At 33.7% G+C, this 8441-nt stretch overlaps 1 long non-coding RNA gene across 1 annotated transcript in view; it reads right to left on the bottom strand.

The window, feature by feature from the left end:
- Positions 1 to 281: 281 nt before the first annotated feature.
- LOC116086037 overlaps positions 282 to 8441 on the bottom strand; it is a 38756-nt gene continuing 30596 nt past the window's right edge. Inside the window, exon 2 of the long non-coding RNA XR_004116791.1 lies at positions 282 to 320. This is a non-coding gene — a long non-coding RNA (uncharacterized LOC116086037). The remainder of the gene's footprint in view (positions 321 to 8441) is intronic.

Consider the following 8441-nt stretch of genomic DNA (forward strand, 5'->3'; position numbering starts at 1 on the left):
GAAACATATTTGACAAAGTCAATGCCCATTTATTATAAATGCTTTTAATGAACTTTCATTGATAACACAGAATATAGATTGATTTTCACATGTTCATGTACCCAAAATGTTTTTCCTTTCATATAGTACAATTTAAGTCTTTCCACCCAGATTTTAGATATAGGTTTGACACAGACCTTCTGTGTGCCATGTAACCCTGGGTGTTAGGAGTGCCCTGAGTGTAACATACATAATAAAGAACTTGAAGCTTCATTACTAACCTCAGAAATGAAACAGAAGTATGTTCTTCTTACAACTTTATTCCTTTGAAGTTCTAGTGTCTGTAAAGCAATGAAAAAAAATAAAGGAAAGGGAAGAAAATGAGAATGCATTGGGAATGAAATCATAAAACCTTGTTCACAGATGCTATGATTATTTACATAAAAATAAAAGTAATCATTAAAATGTCTTTATTTATAATCGAGTATTAGTGGTTGGTAGGTGTGAAGTTAAGACCCAAAAGCCAATCAAATTTCCAGTTTAGCAGTAATGAACAAGTATAATTATGAAATTAAATTTTAAAATACCATTCATCTTCATACAAAAAAATGACATTCTTATGTACAGATGTGAAATATATTCACATGTATATAATCTATATGAGAGGTCTAAATTTATTAAATAAGTATGCAAATGTGTGAATACACCAAAAATTTTGTCCTTCTATCATTTGTTAAATCAGCACATTCCCAGAAAATGAGACAAATAGTTTCTCTCATTAATATAAATACCTTTCAAATTTAAGTAAAAGATATAAAACAGATTAAAGGTGAACAATATCAAACAAACAAAGAATAAACAAACAAACAAAAACAAATGAAGGGTCTGAAAATACTTGAATTTGGGACTTAAAAATACAGATATCAGACAGACAAATGGACCAAGGTATATTAAGTCAAATCAAAGCAGAACTTTGTCCAGAAATAGACAAACAAAAACATGAACAACAAATGGCTAAGAATGAATAAAGACAGTTAACTCCAAAGATATTATCTCTTCAACAAATAGTATTAGGTTACTATACTGGCTAATTTTGTGTGTCAAATTGACACAGGCTAGAGTTACCACAGAAGGGAGCTTCAGTTGGGGAAGTGCCTCCATGAGGTCCAGCCGTGGGGCATTTTCTCAATTAGTGATCAAGGGGGTAGGGCCCCTTGTGGGTGGTGCCATCCCTGGGCTGGAGGTCTTGGGCTCTATAAGAGAGCAGGCTGAGCAAGCCATGAGAAGCAAGCCAGTAAGGAACATCCCTCCATGGCCACTGCATCAGCTCTTGCTTCTTGACATGCTTGAGTTCCAGTCCTGACTTCCTTTGGTGATGAGCAGCACTATAGAAGTAAGCCAAATAAACCCTTTCCTCCCCAACTTGCTTCATGGTCATAATGTTTGTGCAGGAATAGAAACCCTGACTAAGACAATTACTAAAATACATATAAATACATATGAATAATTTGGTCAAGATGCAGCCATTTACACACCAACTTAAAAGTAAATTATTGGATTCAGTATGAAGTACACAAAATTCCTAGACTATAATATTGGGAAACATCTAATTATATTTGTGTGTGAAAATGGGTATTTAGAGTCATGAAAGCTTTCCCATAAAATGTATTGTGCTGACCATTTAGTTTTTAATTGGACACAAAGTTTTCTGGGAAGAGGGAGTCTTAACTGAGAAAACCTCTATAAGATTCCATTTAGAAATCTCTGAGGTGGCATTTTCTTCAATATGATTGATGTGGAGGATCATCCAACAAAGAGCAGTAATATGCTATTCCAATGGTCCTAGAAAGCAGACAGAGTAAGCCTTGGATAGCACGCCAGTAAGCAAAAACTCCATTGCTTCAGTTAATATCCCTGCCTCTATGTTCCAGCCTTGATTTCATGCCCTTATTGCCATTAGTTTTGGACTGTGACTCAGGGTATATGTCTTAGTTAGGGTTTTAATGCTGTGAACAGACACCATGATCAAGGCAACTCTTAAAAGGATAAAAATAATTGGGGCTGGCTTACAGATTCAGAGGTTCAATCAATTGTCTTCAAGGCTATAGCATGGCAGAGTCCAGGCAGGCATGTGTTGGAGGAGCTGAGAGTTCACATAAGGAAGCAAGAGTAAAGGAACTGCTAGGCAGCTAGAATGATGGTATTAAAGCCTCAACTTCTATAATATACTCCCTCCAACAATGTCACACCTACTCCAATAAGGTCATACTTTCTAATAGTGATACTCCCTGGGCCAACCCTTTTAATTACTCTGTTTGCTGTTGTTGTTCATGGTGTTTTGTCACTTCAATGAAACACTAAGACAACATAAAAATAAGAGGATCCAATTATGAAGGAGATTCTACATATAGCTAACTCTTAGACCATCTAGTCAGAGAGACTGAGGCAGAAGATCACTGAGTTCTAGGCTATACTGACCTGTATTGTAAGGTTCCATATCAAAGTAGATTTGAAACATGAACAATGAAAATGTTTTAAAGTTGATAGATAGTGGGCAAATTCATCTAGGAAAAGTAGTTCTAAATGATAAGTTTTCAGAGGACCAAGTTTTAAGCAACAATAAGATATTACTAGATTACTGGTAGAATAGTCAAAATTAAAGATACTAGTAATAAATAATGTTGGCTGGGTTGTGGATATGGTATTATTCTACATGCCTGCACCAGAACACAGAATGGTGAAATATTGCTGTGGTAATGTAAAATTTTATAGTACCATGGATGACAAATTGACAGTTTCTTATATATTTAAATACTCTCCTAGCATACATTTTATTAGTTGTACTTGAATATTTTTATTCTAGAGATCTGAAAGCTCACATACACAAGAGTGTGTATGGATTTTAGAAATAGCTTTCTTCACAACTTCTAACCTTGGGAGCAGCCCAATAGATGAAGATTTAAACTGTGTGTCAGTCAGGGTTCTCCAGAGAAAGAATCAGAAGGTGAAGATGTATGAGAGGGAACTGGATCATCTTCTTTTGGGGACTGAGGAGTCTTAGAACAGGGTATCTGAAAGATAAAATCTGTGGGTACCAACAAGTGGTTTAGTTCAAGTAAAAAGGTTTCACAAGCAAAGAAGTTGATGATCTAATTCAGAGTGTCAGATCCAAACTTAAAGTCTGAAACTTGTAGAATGGAGTGATGGCAACATTCCTGGAGTTGAGTGCTGCAGCATCCATAGTCCTGGGGTGCAAATGCAGGAAATGCAGATTACCTTAACTCATGGGTGGTGAGAAAGGACATTCCTTTCTATGCTGTTGTTGTTGTTATTATTTTTAAAATTCTTATCTTACACAATACAATGCTTATCTTATACAACGCTGACTACAGCCATTTTTCTTTCCATCCTTCCCATTCTTGCCACTGCCACCTGCCCTTTCCCCGAGATCTATCGCTCCTCTATGATCCCAATGCATAGTACAGTAATTGCCATTTTTTTATTTCTACATTTTGGAAACCTTCAACATGGAGCTACAATGTAACCATGAGACTGTGAAAATTCAGTCAGCACAAGTTTGTCCATTTTAACAAATGCTATCAATATGTGGAGATATGTTGATGATGCAAACTATGTCAAAAGATAGATGTATTATAAATATCCTCATCTATTTGTTTTGCTTTAAATTTCATGATATAAAATAAAAATAAGTCTATATATGTACTTCAGCATTTGGAATGTATTTAATTGTTTTTCTTTTTATTAATCATTTTATTTGTTTACATTTCAAAGGGTTACCCTCCACATCCCTCCCATCCCATCCCCTTTCCCCCATCCCCTTTCCCTCTATGAGGGTGCTCCTCCACCCACTTTTGCCTCATTGCTCTAGCATCCTCCTAATCTGGAGCATCAAGCATCCACAGGACCAAGGGTCTCCCCTCCTACTGATGCCAGATGAGGCTATCCTTTGCTACATATGGACCTGGAGCAATGAGTCCCTCCTTGTATAATCTTTGGTTGGTGGTTCAATCCCTGGGAGCTCTAGGTAGTCCAGTTAATTGATATTGTTTTTCCTATGGGATTACAGACCCCTGCAGTTCCTTCAGTCCTTCCCCTAGCTCTTTCATTGGGATCCCCAAGGTCAGTCAGATGGTTGGCTGTGACTCTCTCCACCTGTATAGGTCAGGTGCTAGTAGAACCTTTCAGACAACAGCCATACAAGGATCCTATCAGAAGGTGCTTCTTGGCATCAGCAATAGTGGTGTCTGCAGATGGGGTGGATCCCTAGATGGGGCTGTCCCTGGATGGCCTTTCCTTCAGGCTCTGTTCCACTTTTTGTCCCTATCTTTCTTTTGGACAGGAACATTTCTGGGTTAAAAATTTTGGCATAGGTAGGTGGCCCCATCCCTCAACTGGGGGCTGTGCCTATTTACTGGAGTTGGTTTCTACAGGTTCCATCTTCCTTTTCTTGGGTATTTGGGCTAGTCATTCCTGTTGGGTCCTACTTTCCTATATATGCATAATTCCTAAATTACTTGATTTTACTTCAATTGTTCAAACTGAAGAAATGAATCCCTCTATATATCATATATGAGTACATAAATTTAGTATAAGGTAATTATGCTTATATAATAATTATAAAGATAGTAAAATATTCTTCCAAATTATCATTTTAGTTATTTTGTTATTATCTCTAGTGTCATTTTTTCTTTAATCAGCCACTCAATAGGTCATCCAGCTGTGTGGTGGCAAACTGCACATAGTTGCATTTTTGAAATGCAACAATTTTTTGATACACATAGTAGGTTCTCTTCAACATCTATTGATTATGTATAAGTACTTTGAAATTTATGAATTATATATAAGTTTATGTCTTGCCTCTCATTTGAAGGAAATAGATTAGGATATATTTCATTGAAGGCAGGTCAATTCCCTTTGTTCATTTGTATTCTGGTTGAAGTTAATAGACCCAATAAGTCATTTCTGAGAATATGCTGCTCATCTGAGAAGATAATGTAACTATTCCAACATGCTACCAAAACATTTTGCATAACAAATTGAAGTACAGTCATAAATAAAGCTTAAGGTACTGGCTAACACAATGTTTATTGCAGAAGTGGAAGACAGGAAAACAATAAACAGAAGTATGGCCCTAGGATTTAAATACAGGGCACTTTGCATGTTCAGAACCTGTTCTAAGACTCATATAATTCACATAGACTTTAATTTTAGATTGCAGGGTTCCTCAGGTTGACCTAGAATGCAGTCTGAATCTCCAGGAAAGTTGGAGTTTGATGCTCTCTTGACTCAGCTTCCTGAGAAGTTGAGATTATAGGTATTCTAATTTAATTAATTTCATGCGATGAAACAGTTGAGGAGAGTAAGGGTTTAACTCAGCTTCCAGTGTCAGATTACAGTACATCACGGCAGAAATTTCACAGTGATAAGAGTTTCAACCCATTGCTATATCATACCCACTGTCAAGGACAGAGTCAAATGAGTCCACACATGCTCACTAACTTCATGATTGCCAGTCTGTGTTCAGCTAGTTTTCTCCTCCTTTATAATGTTCAAAATAGTAATTTTAGGAAACCTTTCTTTCTATAGTTTACTGGTCTTTACAGTTTACAGTTTACACCAATTATCAATTGAGACAATTCTTCACATGCATATCAACAGACCAACTTCTTCTAGATAAATTCTCAGGAAAACACTCTTCCCAGGTGACTATACTTTGTATCCAGTTGACAGGTATGCACTGGCACACGTGTTACATACCCTTGTACTAATAGCATATTGACAGGTAAGTTTTAATGTTCCAGCAGCTGAGAGAACATGGTGCACACATATATACAAATACTAACATACATGGTTTCAATGATGCTCATTATGCTCAGCTATAATCCTCTAGTAAACAGATTACTACAACTATGTACAAATATGAAAAACTTTATCAATTAAAAGAAATGCTATGAAAATATGATTCCCTAAATGAGTTAAAGAAAATGTGAAGGTTAGACCTCTTACACTATTCAAACACTGCCTCTCAACACTATTGCACTAAGTGATGTAGCTTTGAGTCATGGGATCATTTGTGGGTCAGTTGCTGAGGTCCTAAGAACAGAGGATCCTTAAATTAGGTTCAAATAAGGCACACATGCTCCCTAAGTTTCTTTTCTTTCTTTTTAAAACTTTTTTTTGCATGTGTTCTGCTACCTTTCTTCTCCCTTTGTTTAATTAATTACATAGATTTTCCTTGAGAGTTCAGTAAAAAATAAACAATATGTTTTTCTGTATTACAAACTTCTAATTTGGATTATATAATATTGTATTAAAAGACAGCAAAACATGTTACTTTAACTTATTCTGGACCCACACTTATTCAATAAAAGGAAAGATAAGTTACAGTGGAGGCTTAAATACACTAAAATAATTTTGTCTCATTTTTCAAAGTAGAGTTATCATGTACTTGAAAAAATATCTAATTTTTATACATAAAATTTTCATATTGCTTTCTTACTTTCAATAATTATTAACAAATTATATCTAAAGTAGTGATGGCAATACGGTAATAATTTTCTTACTAATCTTTTAAAAATCCATTTTATAGAAGGTAATTTATATAATTTCTCTGTGTTAAAAAGACTACTCTCATATTAGAATGTACGAATACCTACAATTTTAAAAGGTAATCCCCCATCACTTAGTGTCCCATTTTCATTGAGTAAACTTTTATCATTTCATACAGTTTTTTTAACTCTATAAACAAGTTATTTTATCCTCTCCTGTGTATTAATGACATCATAACTTATTCTATTAAGTTAGTGAAATAATATATTAATATATTAGCCTCAAAACATAAGGACTTAAGAAAATATTACCAAAATACAACTCTGAACACTAACTACTGTCTCTTCCCTTGAAAGTACAACTGTGAAGTTTCTCTGGGAGATTACTAAGCATATGTACAGGTATTACATTCTCATCTCTCCAACTGAGAATCCTGAATGTTTGAATATAAAATATCCTAAAGGTACTCAGTGGAATTATCTGCTCAGTGCTTGAACTACCATACCAATGGAAAAGCTATGGTAATTTCCTAAAATGGAATGCATAAAAAGATGGTTTAAGCAATTCTTATGAAATTCAGTACCTCAGTTATAGTATTATGTTGAATGTGATGTAGTATACTATTCATATGTAAGCTAATATTTATTTATGGTATAGGAAAAGAAATACAATTTTTTAAAATTCAGTAAGCTTTCTGATACATACCCAAATTTGAATTGATAACATATTTTGGGCTTATGATGTTGAAAATGTGTATATCTAGAAACAAACATGTTATATCTTCCTGATTAAGTGATTTACTTAAATAGAAGTTATTGATTTTCCAACAATCAAATGAAATGAGTTGTAATAAGGAATGTCTGAGTGACAACACACACACACACACACAGATTCATATAATTCATGAAAACATTAAAGAATGATTTAAGAATATGAAACAATAAAAAGTTTTAAGAAGACAATAGGTTCTTTTGTCAGTTTCTTTTGGATTTTTGAATGTTTATTGTCTCTACAATTTCCTTAGATATAGGATGATAAATTCAAAAGTTCCGTGGAAGGAAGATGAAAGGAAGAGTATTATCTTAAAAAAAGCTATAGATACATTTTTAAAACCTGTCAGTAGAATTTCTAGTAATATATCCAGGTTATGTTGCATTAAAGAAGGATATATGTTCTACATCCCTGTATCTACCAAATTTTTAATTTCCCATCTTTTCTAATATCCTATCAAATAATTTTTAATTAAAAAATTTTTAGTTACTATAAAGTGATTAAAAAGCAAACAGCACAAGTTTTTAGTGTTTGAAAAAACAAAAGAAGAAAAAATTAAAATCAGAGAAAGAAAACATTCATAGGTGGATGATTCATGATATTTAAAAATTATATAAAATGTCCATAGCAAAGCATAAAAATATTCTTCATATACATAATTTATTTTAAAGTGAGAGTTACTACTTTATAATCTTCAGTAATTAACTATGTATTAAGAGTTTTTAAAAGTATATAACACATAATATTGCATCCTTTTAGTTGAAGATTCAGTATTGTCTTGAGTTATCAGGAAATCTGCATATATATCCTTGCCTGCCAAGGCTAGAACAAAGGAGAAGGAAGAGACTGATATCCATAAAGTATATTATTAAGATTATACTTAATACTAGATTTTTCAATGTGAGGGATTTCTTTTCCACATTTGGAAAATGCTTACTAGCCAGTTATAACAAAAAAACTAATTTTCAACTAATTGTCTAGAAATTTTATATGTTAAAAATATCAATATTTCTTTATGTGTTTTTATAGAATGAAGAAACTCCATTTTTTTTATTTTTTTATTTACATGTAAATTTCTCTATTCCCAGTTTCCCCTCCAAAAAACAAAGAAACAAACAAAA

Source organism: Mastomys coucha, unplaced genomic scaffold, assembly GCF_008632895.1.
Source record: "Mastomys coucha isolate ucsf_1 unplaced genomic scaffold, UCSF_Mcou_1 pScaffold12, whole genome shotgun sequence".
Taxonomy (NCBI): domain Eukaryota; kingdom Metazoa; phylum Chordata; class Mammalia; order Rodentia; family Muridae; genus Mastomys; species Mastomys coucha.